This window comes from Lissotriton helveticus, chromosome 3_2 (assembly GCF_964261635.1).
Source record: "Lissotriton helveticus chromosome 3_2, aLisHel1.1, whole genome shotgun sequence".
Lineage (NCBI taxonomy): Eukaryota > Metazoa > Chordata > Amphibia > Caudata > Salamandridae > Lissotriton > Lissotriton helveticus.
The window spans coordinates 332,742,718-332,758,824 of NC_136062.1; positions in this window are offsets into that span (position 1 = coordinate 332,742,718).

A 16,107-nucleotide genomic window follows, 5' to 3' on the forward strand; every position below is an offset into this window, starting at 1 on the left:
TGAGGAGGCACTGGCTGTTGGACTGCCCCACCTCCCATATCGATTCTGATGCTGTGCCTGTCCTCGATCCCTACTCCTCAAGTGTCACCCCGCCTGGCATCTCCGGTCCTGAATGCACCAAACAGCGGCATTCTGGGACTTGCAGTCCTTCCACGTGGGATTGCACAGGAGTGCCCAATGACAACAGGGGATGGAGCACGGTGTATATATCAACAGCAAGGCAGGACTGCCTATGCCGCAGCAGAAGAAGCACACGGAGAGGGGCGCTGAAGAAGGCTGACACGCCAAAATGCAGTCGCCTGGGACTGTACTTCATTAAAGTGCTTCTTCAACTTTCCCCGTGGGTCACTGCTCTTTCTTTTGGAGGAGATCGTGTTCACAAATTTATGTGCTTTGCCAGAGCGCATTACAGTGTACCCCCGTCGCACAAGAGGTCTGGACGCTCTGGCCCACTCTGTTGAGCATCATTCCTGAATTGCGGTAGCAATTACACCCAGTACTTACCACAACGCCAGGAGTAGACGGCGGTTAGGAGGTATTCAAACCTCCTTGTTTGGGCGACATGGATTCCTGTGCCGGCCCCCGCAATGGATTCCTGGCGGCAGGGTTGCGGCGGTCATAAGGGGAAACTGAGGAGGCACTGGACTGTTGGACTGCCCCACCTCCCATATCGATTCTGATGCTGTGCCTGTCCTCGATCCCTACTCCTCAAGTGTCACCCCGCCTGGCATCTCCTGTCCTGAATGCACCACACAGCGGCATTCTGGGACTTGTAGTCCTTTCACGTGGGATTGCACAGGAGTGCCCAATGACAACAGGGGGTGGAGCAAGGTGTATATATCAACAGCGAGGCAGGACTGCCTACGCCGCAGCAGAAGAAGCACACGGAGAGGGGCGCTGAAGAAGGCTGACACGCCAAAATGCATTCGCCTGGGACTGTACTTCATTAAAGTGCTTCATCAACTTTCCCATTGGGTCACTGCTCTTTTTTTTGGAGGACGTTGTGATCACAAATTTATGTGCTTTGCCAGAGCGCATTACAGTCTACCCCCGTCGCACAAGAGGTCTGGACGCTCTGGCCCGCTCTGTTGAGCATCATTCCTGAATTGCGGTAGCAATTACGTCCAGTACCCACCACAACGCCAGGAGGACACGGCGGTTAGGAGGTATTCAAATCTCCTTGTTTGGGCGACATGGATTCCTGTGCCGGCCCCCGCAATGGATTCCTGGTGGCAGGGTTGCGGCGCTCATAAGGGGAAACTTAGGAGGCACTGGACTGTTGTACTGCCCCACCTCCCATATCGATTCTGATGCGGCATTCTGGGACTTGCAGTCCTTCCACGTGGTATTGCACAGGAGTGCCCAATGACAACAGGGGGTGGAGCAAGGTGATATATCAACAGCGAGGCAGGACTGCCTACGCCGCAGCAGAAGAAGCACACGGAGAGGGGCGCTGAAGAAGGCTGACACGCCGAAATGCATTCGCCTGGGACTGTACTTCATTAAAGTGCTTCTTCAACTTTCCCCTTGGGTCACTGCTCTTTCTTTTGGAGGAGGTCGCGGTCGCCAGTAGGTATATATAGTTAGGATTTTTTCTCTATGGGATTTTTGAAAATTCTATGTCTAATAACTTTGGCGTTTGTGGACGGAATTGGCTGAAATTTTCAGGAAAATGGAAAAAAAAAATTCTGAGCAGCCCCTGAAAATTTGGGGGGGGGTTCGTGAAGGGGGGGCCGAGAAAAAAGGGGGGTCCCAAAACGCGTTTTTCCCATGTTAATTTCCATAGGGCGGTTGGACTCACTTTTAGCTCGAACGGCTGAATGGATTTGCACGAAACTTGGCAAAATTGTAGGGACTGGTAGCCCGATGTGCCTTTGCTAGGTCTCAATATATGTGCTCCAGTGGATTTTGAGAAATTAACGTTCAAAAAAAGATATATATCTGTGACAGCGCTCCGGGCAGCGCTCCGCTTCGCGTACTTTTCACGTTACGGAGCTTTGCGAAGCGAAGCTGATTGGTTCTCCGGCGTCTGTAAACATTCCAAACAGTCCGTAGCGGCCGCCATCTTGTCTCTCGGTAGGATCGAGAGACAAGAGGGGCCAAAACAAAGGGGGAAATGACCATAAGGGGGCATAGTAGATCCTCCCTGACCCCCTAGGTTTGATGTGGAGGTTTTAAAAGGGCCCCACGGGGCAAAAAAAAAAAAATTGTTTTTTTTGCGTGGGGAGCGCCCGGTTCGCGAACCGGGAAGCGGTCTGGGGAGCGTACTATAAGGAAAAAAGAATGATAGACTTCAAATATTGTATGTTAATTGATTGTTTGTTTTGTTGATTATTTTTTAATTTCTTTATTTTTTAAGCAATTATTTATTATTGTGATTGTGTTTCAAAATTTAATAAAATGTCTAACATTTCACTGTCTGAAATGTCGTTATTTTCATTGAACATAGCTTGTAATGTTTGAGTGTGTAAAATGTCCTCATTTTCAAGGAGGACATCTACTGCTTGCACACATTGCAGTAGTTCTTGGTCCCAAGTTTCATCCATAAATTCTATATAATTTGTATCAATTATTTCTTGGTTGCTGTCTTGCAGGACAATTTGAAATGAAACTTTCTGTTCGCCTTCCATTTTGCCTGAAATTTGGATAAAAAAAAATATATTAGTACAGATAGGGCACTGTTGGGATTAATTTTAGATAGGCAGTTTTTATCAGTGAATTTATCTTTGGGCAGTGTATAGTATCAGAGTGGAAGTAGGAATATAAAAAAGTGTATGTGATTTAACGTAAGTAAATTCATAATTATACAAGAGAAACCTAACTCCATCCATAACTATAACAGAGAAGTCTATCTAAATCTATAACTACTACAGAGGGATAGTATATAACTATCAGAAAAAGTTTACCATATTAACTTATAGTGCACAATATACTTCAGTTTTTAAAATAACAACTTACCTTTACAAAGAAGTTGAAGTGATTAGTGAAAATCCTATTGAAATGTACACCAGGAAGTAGTAGTCAACATGGCTGTGTTTCCTTCTCTTCCTTTATATATATTCAGGTATATAACCAATGAAATGTCAGGTAAAAAAAGTAGAAAATGAAAGTAACATTTTCATTGGTTGTCAATTCCAACACTCCAGATGTGTTTTGTGAAGTAATTTACCTCAGGGTATTTAGAGAGGTCTACAGGCTAAATGGCTAAATGGAATTCCAACCAAATTTGTGAAAATGGTAGGGATTGGTATGTAGTATGAGCGAATCTATATTTAGTGAAAGTGTCTCCAGTCGCTTTTCTGTAAATTACTTTCCCACCTTTTTTGATGGTGCGGTTCCCAGGGAGCGACCCGGTACGCGAACTGGCGAGCGCCCCGGTACGCGAACCTGAAGCGTTACGGGAGTCCACCATTTTGTGTTTCGGTCGAATTAAGATACAAGATGGAGGGCAAATAATGTTCAGAATGGGTAGAAGGGGACACGGTAGACGTATTTTGAGCCACTAGGTTTTCTGAGGATGGCTGAGGAGGCCCATATGCATATATGCCAACATTTCAGAAGAGCAAAGAGGGAGATTTAAAAAAAAAAAAAAATCGGGAGAATGGGGCCTTGAATCGGGTTACTGTCATGTGTGGACTTTGGAAGTGTGCTGCTGCAGGATTTGATATTTGAAAAACAAATGCACGTTTTCTTCATACCATTCAGAAGCATGGAGCGCAATGGCAGACAGAGAGAGGGTGATGCAAGTGTTGTGCACCGGCCTGGCAGGTTGAATTAAGGTATTGAATTAAACTATTGAATCTCGGTCGAATTAAGATACAAGATGGAGGGCACATAATGTTCAGAATGGGTAGAAGGGGACACGGTAGACGTATTTTGACCCCCTAGGTTTTCTGGGGATGGCTGAGGAGGCCCATATGTGCGAAAAAAAAACATTTTTTTTAAAAATTTCGTGCCGTTAGCTTCCGGTTCGCGCACCGGGTAGCGCTCCGGGGAGCGTACTTTGTTGAAAATTAGTAAAAAAAGTTAGAGTAAAATAATAATTGTGAGTGATCAGATGTAGGGTAGCTCTGAGAAGAGCTTTTGGGTTTATGGTACATTTAGGTACTTATAAGTAGGTACCAATGCACATTTTTAAATTCAGAATGAAAACTCTGTTCCCTTCATCTGAGAAGTGAACTCCATCTCCTCTGTAGATATCTTGCATGTAGTAACGCAAGTTATTGTTGTACATGGAGCCCATTCCATGGTGTCTCATGTAAGCTGAAACAGATTTGTTTACATGCTTCCTCGACTTCTCAATTTGTGGACAAAATTGGTTCGACCACCTCCATTTCTGTCTTTGGCATATATTTGAATATACCAAGGCAGTTTGAGGAAAAAGTGCCATCAATTGCTCAAAGGTGTCCTTTAAAAGCATTTCCATACCTACACCAGTCAAAGTGCCCAAGTCATTACCTCCACAGTGCAAAATTAACAGGTCAGGTTTAGGCAAATGCATAAAGGTTTTCACCAATGGTATCAATTGGTGAGATTTTAATCCTCTGTGGCCAAACCACTTAATTTCCACATCTTGTAAATTGAGGTTAGGTAAATTTCTGTTCTCAGCATACCTCTGAGCCCAATAGATGTAACTATGTCCAACAATCCAGACAGAAAACATGGTGAGAGAAGGTTCTGCTGCAGTCAGATGAAGTGTGGCAATGAAATGGCAGTTGAAAAAAAAAGAGTTTAAAATGAAAAAAATTGTGGAGTTTCTGTGTTAATGAAGCAGTAAAAGTGATTGGTGGATTTTGATTGCTGAAAACAGAAAGTTAGGGTGCATGGATGAGTTCTTTGAAAGATGTATTTTGAATGGTCAATAAAAAATCATTAAATGAAAGATTGCACTGGATATGCAGGTGCACTGAGAGTTCAGAGTTCAATTGAAACATTGTTGTGTAAACTTGCAAACACCAGAGGTCTTCCAGGAGGTGGTTGCTATGCAAAAAAGGCAGAGAGGGCAGAGGGGGGAAGGGTTTTGATTTGAAAAAAGTGAGGGAAGAGTTTTGATTGGGTGACATGAGAGATATGTGTGATGAATTACAGCATTTCTGTGCTTTCTATAGCTGCAGCCTCTGGAGTGCATACCTTTTGTTCTGCTGAAGACAAATTGGTGTATTTCTGAGACTGTTTTGAAACTCATAAAGTATTTGCTAAGGTGAGAAAAGATTTATTTAATTTAGATAGAGAATAGTGTGTTTTAAGGAGAAAATTATGAAGAAAGTTGTGTTTTTAAAATGTTGCTTTGTCTCAAGTGTTTTACAAATAGATTATGTTTCTTTGAGAAATTGTAATTGGAGAAAATGTGAAGTATTAGTACTGACAGGGTGTTTTTGTGCATAGGAGCTGTGCAGTGTTTTTAAATAATGACTTGAAAATCGTTTTTGAGGAATAGGAATGCTTTTAAAATTTATGACAAGGAAATAATGGTGTCTGCTTCTTTATAAGGCATTTGAGTGTCTCTGATGTTATTTTTCCCATTTCAATTTAAGACCTTTCCCCGTGGTGCAAATTCCTTGTAAATATGCTCGCACCTGTGCTTGGCAAATTTAGATTTTGAGTCTTTGAGTTACATAGCCATGTTAAAAGTGACCCAAAAATGCTGCAAAGGCAATCAAAAAACGCTTTCATGTGTCTTAAGGACATTTTCAGTCATTTCACCATGTGCAGTGTTTTCAAATTATGACTTGAAAATCGTTTTTGAGGAAAAGGAATGCTTTTAAAATTTATGACAAGGAAATAATGGTGTCTGCTTCTTTATAAGGCATTTGAGTGTCTCTGATGTTATTTTTCCCATTTTAATTTAAGACCTTTCTCCGTGGGGCAAATTCCTTGTAAATATGCTCGCACCTGTGCTTGGCAAATTTAGATTTTGAGTCTTTGAGTTACATATCCATGTTAAAAGTGACCCAAAAATGCTGCAAAGGCAATCAAAAAACGCTTTCATGTGTCTTAAGGACATTTTCAGTCATTTCCCCATGTGCAGTGTTTTCAAATTATGACTTGAAAATCGTTTATGAGGAAAAGGAATGCTTTTAAAATTTATGACAAGGAAATAATGGTGTCTGCTTCTTTATAAGGCATTTGAGTGTCTCTGATATTATTTTCCCCATTTTAATTTAAGAGCTTTCCCCGTGGTGCAAATTCCTTGTAAATATGCTCGCACCTGTGCTTGGCAAATTTAGATTTTGAGTCTTTGAGTTACATATCCATGTTAAAAGTGACCCAAAAATGCTGCAAAGGCAATCAAAAAACGCTTTCATGTGTCTTAAGGACATTTTCAGTCATTTCCCCATGTGCAGTGTTTTCAAATTATGACTTGAAAATCGTTTTTGAGGAAAAGGAATGCTTTTAAAATTTATGACAAGGAAATAATGGTGTCTGCTTCTTTATAAGGCATTTGAGTGTCTCTGATATTATTTTTCCCATTTTAATTTAAGAGCTTTCCCCGTGGTGCAAATTCCTTGTAAATATGCTCGCACCTGTGCTTGGCAAATTTAGATTTTGAGTCTTTGAGTTACATATCCATGTTAAAAGTGACCCAAAAATGCTGCAAAGGCAATCAAAAAACGCTTTCATGTGTCTTAAGGACATTTTCAGTCATTTCCCCATGTGCAGTGTTTTCAAATTATGACTTGAAAATCGTTTTTGAGGAAAAGTAATGCTTTTAAAATTTATGACAAGGAAATAATGGTGTCTGCTTCTTTATAAGGCATTTGAGTGTCTCTGATATTATTTTTCCCATTTTAATTTAAGAGCTTTCCCCGTGGTGCAAATTCCTTGTAAATATGCTCGCACCTGTGCTTGGCAAATTTAGATTTTGAGTCTTTGAGTTACATAGCCATGTTAAAAGTGACCCAAAAATGCTGAAGAGAAATTAAATGAAGAAGCAGACACCATTATTTCCTTGTCATAAATTTTAAAAGCATTCCTTTTCCTCACAAATGATTTTAATTTCATTTTAAGTCATTTCCCCATGAATGTAGGTATACAATTGATTTATATGTTGTGTTTAAAAACGTTTTTTGAAATCAATTACATTTCTGGATATGTACTGCTAGAGCTTCATGCACCTTAAACAAACCTCTGGATAGGCTACACCTTATCGTCATCCTGAATTAATCATTTAAAATGCTAGGGACAGATTTATGGTAGGTGTATGCCTCTTTTGCGCCACTGTGCGTCACTTTTGTGACGCAGTGGCGGTGCAAAAGATTTGCTATGTGGCGACAAAATTACAAATTGATGCATCTAGGCAGATGTGTCATGCTGTAAAAAACCTGTGCCACATGAAACCGATGCAGCAGTGATGCAAAAGATGCACCATGTTGCAAGACAGGCCTCACTTCATCTCCAACAAGATAAGAAGCTGAGTCTTCTGTAAATGTGAAAATTGTTGTATACACTGCTCAACTTCTGTGTACTCTTTGATATGCTAGACTCCATCTGCACTATGAGGTAGCTAAGGAAAGGAAACACAGGTGATGTAATTGTAAAATGAGGAAAAGAAACTCCATATTTTTCAATTACATCACCTGTGTTTCTTAAGTTTACGAATGACATTGTGCAGATGAAGTTAAGGTCTGTCCACGGACAAAAAAGAGGTCTGGCCTTTGTTCAAGAGTGAAGTGCACATGACTTACTTCATTAGTAGGCCTTCACATGTATTATCTCCTCTGTATTCTTCAACAAGCGTAAATTTGATCTGCAACCCTGAGTAGGCCTCACCTTAAACAAACCTCTGGATAGGCCACACCTTATCGTCATCCTGAATCAATCATTTAACATGTTAGGGACAGATTTATGATAGCCGTGTGCCTCTTTTGCGCTGCTGGGCGTCACTTTTGTGACGCAGCGGTGGTGTAAAAGATTTGCTATGTGGCGACATATTTAAAAATTGATGCATCTAGGCAGATGTGTCATGCTGTAAAGTCCTGTGCCACATGAAACCTGCGTCAGTTTTCGTATAGGTGTTTTGTTGCAAGGTATGCATTAATTTGCAAGAAAGCCCTGTAAAACTAACACAGTGAAATTTAGAAGATTTCACTGAGTCAGCTTTATAGCATTGCTGAATCAAATCCGTATGCCTGTTTGAAACAGGCATAAGAAGTGATGCACCATGCAATGTGAGGGTTCCTCCTGTGCATTGCAGTAGACATGTCGCGCTTATGACGTGATTCCTGCAATGTGCTGCTTTTGTGGCACAGATGTGTGACGCATCTGTGCTGTTTTTGCTCAATGGTGCTCCACATTGTAAATTCGGCACACTATGGCTGGCAGAGCAGCGGTGCACATTAACTGGTGCATCCGTGGGGATGCACCATTTAGCATAAATCTGCCCCTGTACATTTAAGTATGAGCAGGGGACACAGAGTCGGTGAGGCTTATCCAAGGTTAAGAAGAGATGAGTCATGTTCACTGAAAACTTGGACATAGGCTTCACTTCCTCAGCATCGCTGGACATGGCTAAATAATAGCTGCAAAATGTTACTCTTGTTAAACAATTTTACTATTATAATCTCTGAGATTTGTCTCTTACTCTGCAACATCTCATTGTTGTTCTCTTTCTTTAAAGATAACGACAACATCAACCATGAGTGACAATCAGCAATCAGTTGATTATGATATTATCATTGAACTTGTAATTGAAACGTCAGTGGAAGTAGATCCCTTGGATGATTTAAATTCTGAGGATGATGAAGAAAATGATGAGGATGCCGATTTGTCAGAATTGTATGATATAGGCTGGGAAGCTGACGTGCTTGAGCCTATGGAACTATAAACATATAAAAATTTATAATAAACGAAAAGTAAAAATATAAACTGTTTCATTTAAAAATAAAGACACCTTCAAAAACAGGTTATGTGTAGTGTCTTCAATAAAATATTAAAATATGCTCATAAAATTAGATCAGATTCACATATAAAATAGCACAGGTAAAATGAATATGAATTCCATGAATTCTGTATTCTAAATTTGCCAAGCACTAAAAAATATTCTATGTAAAAATGTGAAGTAGTGTGTTAAGTTTTTGATGACTGTTATTGATTTACTGTTTGGTAATAGTGGTTAAAAACATTTTTTATTATATTTTACCACATATTCAACTGCATATCATTTCAAGATTTCAGCATGCCAACCAAGAATAGACTTAGAAAGGCTGCAAAACATCAAAGACAGCAGGTCCATGAAATAATGCAGCAGTCCTCTACGAAAAAAAACTTGTCAAGTCACCAAGAAAGCACCGGGTAAGACCACAAAAACATTTATAAGAAATATTTGTAGTAAAAAAAGTATTACTACAGAAATGTTTCAGTCCAGAAAAAGAGAAGCAATTTAAACGGAAAGGAAAGGTCAATCAAAAATGTTACTGCTAGAGCAAGAGATAACTCTGTGCATGATAGTAGAAGGAAACAACAGTTTAGGGACATTCGTAAACGAATGTTCCGCAACAGGATAATTGGCAATTTGTTAAAAAATATTAAGAAAGGTCAACAGAAAGTGGTTTTTTATAAGAGAAAAAAAAAAGTTGAGAAAGTTATTGATCAGGCATTTGAAATTAAACGTAAGTTATTTATTTTGATAATCAATAGAATTAGGAAGCTAAACAAGGCAATTTATGATTTCAAAAGAAATAGTAGATGGAAGAGAATAGTTAATCGTAGTAATTTTTGTGAAGTTTTTTCCGGAGAATGGATGCATAGTTCAAGTTGTGAGGCATTTTTTAATGAGGAGAGTTATTTCCAGGATAATGATTTGGTGCATGCAGTTGACACCAGTGGTCGAGCTTATGAAGTGAAAGATGGTTGTCCAGTTGAAAAAGAAAAACTTGTGACAACAGAGACAGAAGAGGTGTTAGGTAATGAGGTTTTAGGAAGACGTCCTAAGGGTCCTGTGTACACCTGGAAGTGTAGTAGTATTTGCAGTGTGCAACAGGATTCCATCAATTTGCTTTGTGATTTTGTACGGACATTTAATAAGAAAAGTTTGAAGCAGAAAATGAAGTTGTTGCAAGAATTAGATCCTTGCAGAGTGAGAGAAGTGACAGGTTTGCATGGTCATTCACTGGCTTGTCTTTCCAGGAGAGTATGCCAGAGTGTTTTTCATCATTTCAGGATGCTAGCAGTGCATCATAATAAAGTGAGGAAATTAGTTAGAATGTTGTATTATGCTAAGAGTCCAGCAATTATGCTTAAACAATTATGTGCTGCTCTTTTGCATGGTTCAGAAGTAGATGTGAAGAATATTTGTGCAGAAATTGAGTTTTGTTACTTTGGAAGTAAAGAGGAGAATGTTGAAATTGACCAAGAAGAAGAGGGTAATGTGGAAGATAGTGTACAGGTTTCCAGTACAGATAATTTTCAGAGGGAAATTGCGACGTTTCAGGTGAAATCAAGTGAGAGACCTAATTTCACTTGTGTGTGTTGTCGACGCACTTATTATAAGAATCAGACTAAGTTAGTGGATTTATATGCAAAAAGTGAAAGGGAAAATAATAGTGAATGGAAGGATTTCACAACATACTTGATGGTAGAAAATTGTTTTGATTTGGGATCGGATCAACATGTGTGTACTTATTGTTGTAGCAAATTAAATCAAAACCAGATGCCTGCTAGAGCAGTTCATAATAATCTGGAATTGGTTGAGATTCCTTCTGAATTGAAGGATTTAAATACTTATGAATCTATTTTGATTCAAAGTATCCATCCCTTTCAGGCTATTGTAAGAATGGAGCCAAAGACAGGGAAATTGCCTCCATCAGATTTACAGAGAGGATTAAAGGGAAGAGTTGTTTATTTGCCTCTAGATTTGAAGAAAAACATTAACACAATTGGAGTAGAAAAAGTGGAAGAGGAACCTCTGGTTATCTTAGTTAATGGGGTTCCGACAAAGAATAAGAAAATATGGCAAGATTTAGTGGATGTTAAGAAAGTCAAAAAGGCAACATTGTATTTGAAAAAAAATAATAAGTACTATCAGAATGTATATGTTGCAGAGGAGGAAGTAAGTGAGGAAGAGGATAGCGATTTGTGTGCTGGTCAAATTGAGAAAGTACAACCCTCTACTAGTGAAGAAATATATGAACATTATAGTGTTCATCCTTTGCATTCCAAGGAAGTCATGGGGAATGCTATTGAGTTGTTTCAAATGAAACAAGCCAAAGGGAGTCCCATTAGTGTTTGGGAGGAAAGTTTGGAAGCTCGGTGTTTCCCACAGCTTTTTCCAACAGGTCAGGGAGGAAGATATGATGAGCGACCTCATCAAATTCCTGCTTCTGAATACCGGACTTTGCGATTGTATGCAGGAGATGCAAGGTTTCGACAATGTATTCACTATTTGTTTCATCTCCTGTTTGAAAGCGATCTGTCTGGACTGTCATATGCAGTGAACCACATCTTGAAAAGTGGTATACACATGCAAAACATCTCAGCAAGTGACTTTATGGATAAAGTAAATGTCCAAGACAGTATTTTGGATTCTCACCTGATTAATCTCATGGCGTGTCAGCGTGGTACTAATGAGTACTGGTACCGTCGTCATGGTGATTTAAAATGTATGCTGAGGAACTTAGGAACTCCCACATGGTTCCTCACTCTGAGCTGTGCCGAGTATGGCTGGGAAGACTTACTTGAATTTCTACGAGAGGCAAATGGAAACATTGAAAACATCGAATTCAAGACACCCGGAGAACTGTGCTCTTTGGATCCAGTCAATGTATGCAGGTACTTCAATCATAGATTTGAAGCTATGATGTCTTTCATTATGAATAAGAAGAATCCACCTCTTGGAGAGGTGTTGGATTTCTTCTGGAGAAAGGAGTACCAAGCAAGAGGTGCTCCTCATATACATATGCTGCTGTGGATCAAGGATGCACCTAAATTTGGAACGGATCCAGAAGACTCAGTGATGAGTTTCATACAACAGTATTCTACGTGTGCTGTTCCAAACGCAAAGGAGAAGAAAAGCCTAAGAGAAAAAGTTCTACGTTTCCAAAGCCATCGTTGTGGAAAGTACTGTCGTCGTAAATTCCGAAACAAGGACAAGTTCTACACCAAATGTCGTTTCGGCTTTCCACGACCGGTGATTTCTAAAGGAAGAGTAAACAGTTTGATGTCTTCGCTGCGACATAATGTGATGAAGAAATCACCTAAAAACACATACAATTTGAAGAGGAACGAAGAGTCCAAGTACATCAACGACTAAAACCCGGTGATTTTGTCCATGTGGAATGCTAACATGGATATACAGTTTGTGGCTGATAACTGTATGGCTGTGGCTTGGTATGTGACATCTTACATCACCAAAAAAGAGAAGACAGAATTGAAGGATATGTGGGAGGACATTTCCCATGAAAAGAGCCTCAGTAAGAAGTTGTACAGTTTCAGTCTGAAGATGTTGTCGCATCGAGAAATCGGAGCTTACGAATGTTCTGACCGGTTGTCTTCAGCAAGTCTCTATGCCAAATCTAGGAGTATCGTTTGGGCGAGTCTTGGTCTTGCTGCAACGCGTAATCGAGTTCTGAAACCTGTGCGGGAAATTGTGTATTTGGCGGAAAAGGATCCAAACAGTACCGACATTTTGAAGAGCAACATGTTGGATACATATTATCCAAATCGAAGCAGTCACCTCGAGAATGTTTGTCTGTATGAGGTTCTTCAAAATTACATATTCAAGAGGAACATCAAAGAAGATACTGAGAAAGGAGTGTATGCTGTAATTGGAAGTGAGGGATGTCTGGTCAAGCAAAGAAAATGCCACTTGGTAAACCATCGAAAATTGAGTGGCGAATCTCCTGAAAAAAAGGAGTTTTTCTATTTAGCACTTTTGCAACTTTTCAAGCCTTGGCGTGCAGAAGAGGAACTGCTTGGAGATTTCCTCTGTTACGAAGACTCTTTCACTGCCGCCAAGGAGACCATAGAATGTCCTGCTTTTCCCAAATATGTAGAAATGTTGAACGTGGAAATCGAGCAGGAAGCAACGATTGCAGCCGAGATTGCCAGAGACAGTTCTCAGGACAGTCAGAGTTCTGCTTCATTGAGTCAGGATCCACTAGGAGGACCTGTTATCGAAAATGAAGCTGCCACTGCTATGAATGAAGTGGAAAGAGCCATGGCACATGCTCAGGAGGATGCGGTTAACTTAGAAGAGTTGGAAAGACAACTCAACGTTGAGCAGAGGAAAATATATGACGAAGTTACCATGCAAATTGATCATGGATTAAGTCATGAGAAGAAAGAGTGCTCATGTACGTCGTTGAAGCCTGTCCGACTGTACGTGAGTGGAGAAGCGGGAACTGGAAAAAGTTTCCTTATTAAAGCAATTTCATGTTATTTGCAGGAAAGGACTGAGTCATCGCTGTCTTGTGTTGTCACCGCTCCAACTGGACTGGCAGCACATAACATTAAAGGGATTACTTTACATCGTTTACCGATGCTGCCAGTGGAGCATGACAACAAATTACAATATCACAAGCTATCTGGAGATGCTTGTTGTGAAGTTTCAAGAATCTTGAGGAAAATGAAACTTCTTATCATTGACGAAGTAAGCATGGTTTCCAATGTCATGCTTGCCTTTGTGCATTTGAGAATGCAAGAAGTTCTCAAAACAGAGTATGATGTGTTATTTGGTGGCAAACACATCATTGTTTTCGGAGATCTTCTGCAGCTGACACCAGTGAAAGGGCAACTTGTGTTCAAAATGCTCACGCATGAAGATACCAGGAAGTGCCTAGGGAGCATTGGCAACGTCAATATATGGTTGAACTTCAATTATGCTGAACTGCATAAAAATATGCGTCAGGCGAAGGATGAAGTTTACATGAATATTCTACAAGATGTTAGAATTGGAAAAGTGACCGAGCATGGGAAAGAAGCTTTACATGCACGATTACTGTCAAATTTATATCCAGAACAAGATGTTGTGCCTGAGAATATTTTTCAGAAAATTACTGAGAAGAAATCTGGAATATGTTTGATGCCAACTGTGGTAAATAAATAAATAATACCCTATTTTTGACTAGGCATATATCATAACAGATAGCTCAATAAATAAGAGTCAAGATTCGAGGTAGTAGGAGTTTTTGCAGGTTTAATACAGCATAAGGACAGGATCAGGACAACCTGCATAGGATGACCCAGCAGCTGCTGGGACTGGGTCTGGGATGAGCGCGCTAACTTCTAATAACAATACACAGGCATATATACATAGCGCAAACACATAGCATTACATTGCAGTAGGCGTAGCAGTGGGTGGAGCAGAAGGCGTGACGCGTAACAGTCGCGAAAGATAACAGTAAAAGTAGGTGTAACTGGGAGTATACATAGACATGTGATGCAGACGTAACAGAATATGTCATGAATGGGCGGAAACATAGGAGGGGGCTACCTAAGGAGCCGGGACCTCTAACCTAATGGTGCGCGTAAACTGGCAATGACGTGTTACTAGGAGAAGCTGGGGGCTATGAACTCTGTGCTAGGAGCAGAGACTAAAGTCTGGAGGGTCGGAGCGACATGTACCTAAACCCTATCTGGTATCTGATGTTTAGGGAACATGTTGATATAAACTAGAAGTCATGAGGGGAAAGGCTAACTGACTCTAAGACTAGAGCATGCATTTATTCTACATGTAGTGCGTGATGAAGAATACTAAATGACCATTAAATACAGTATTTCTCTAACGTGGAGCCGCATAGGCTAGACAATGACGGAAACTATTGATGCAGTTCAGTAGCTTAGGAATGCAGAGAAGGAGGACTGAACTGATAGCTGAAATCATAACATACTCTTGGCAGACTCAGAGGCAGAGCCAAGCTGCACCGGGCACTGCGTGGCAGGAAGTAAGTGAAGGGTCGAGGATACAGGTGGGGGCTGTATCGCTCCTCAGCGAGGCTTCAGGAGACAGGAGCTGAATCTGTTGTCCGGGCCCTTTTGAGGCCTAGAAACGGGGACTTTACAATGAAATAACGTGCACACTGGGAAACGTGGCAACATTACTTTACATAGGCCTGATATTCGTAGTATTCACGAGGACTGGAAACTAGCATACTAGAGGTGGACACAACTGTAATTGCGTCATTAATCAGACATGGGGAGTACATATGCATATTGGTCATGCACACATAACATATGATGGATGAGGCGTAGGGACACAGAACATGGCAAAATGTACTTTTCCACATTCCCTCCTTGTCACTACGTTTCCATCAGGAAACATCAATTTTCATGATCCCATCTATCATTTCATACAGTACCATTTGCTCGTCTCGAATTGTCTTGGAACGGGATTTAGAACGGGGCTTGGGACTAGGAATACAAGAGGTAGCACACATGCTGCAAATCGCAGGGCCACATTGTATACAGAGGCAGCAGCTAAATATGATCGCTACTGCAATACCTAGAAAGGACAGGACTTTCCATCCCCATGCGGAAATTATATTCCAGAACCAACCGGACCATGTCCAAGTGCCTGGATCTTGGTGTAACAGATGGGCAATTTTATGGAGTCTGGTTATAGCTGAATAAACAGACGGCGCGTTATTTGGAATGAAAATGCAACAACTAGATCCGATGAGTCTACAGGCCCCGCCCCTATCGGCCAATATGACGTCAAGGACGAGACGATTCTGTAAAACGACAATTCTCATAAAGGATTGCTCTTCGGTTAAGTTACCTAGAGCGGAGGCAGTCTCATCTACTACTGCTTCAAGGGTTCTTGTTAACCTACGGATTAGCTTACTATTTACAACTGTACCTAAATAAGGGAACACACCTTTATCTATATCAATGAATTGCTCTGCAGCGGTTTCAGTATAATCGACAATCGGGAGATTTCTCTTGTGTCTAGGGTGTACTAGGAAGGAATTCCTATGATAATCAGGTGGGGCTAGAAAAACAGGTGGCAGTAGGAAGGCAATGTAACAGGTTCCCTCCCAATCGAGGGGCAGACGAACATATGCGGTTTGACCACAAACAAAATATGAATGACGTGATGCTTTAAAAATAGATTTCCCACTGTCACTATACCTGATAACAGTAGTACAATCACTATGTCCTACGTGTATGGAA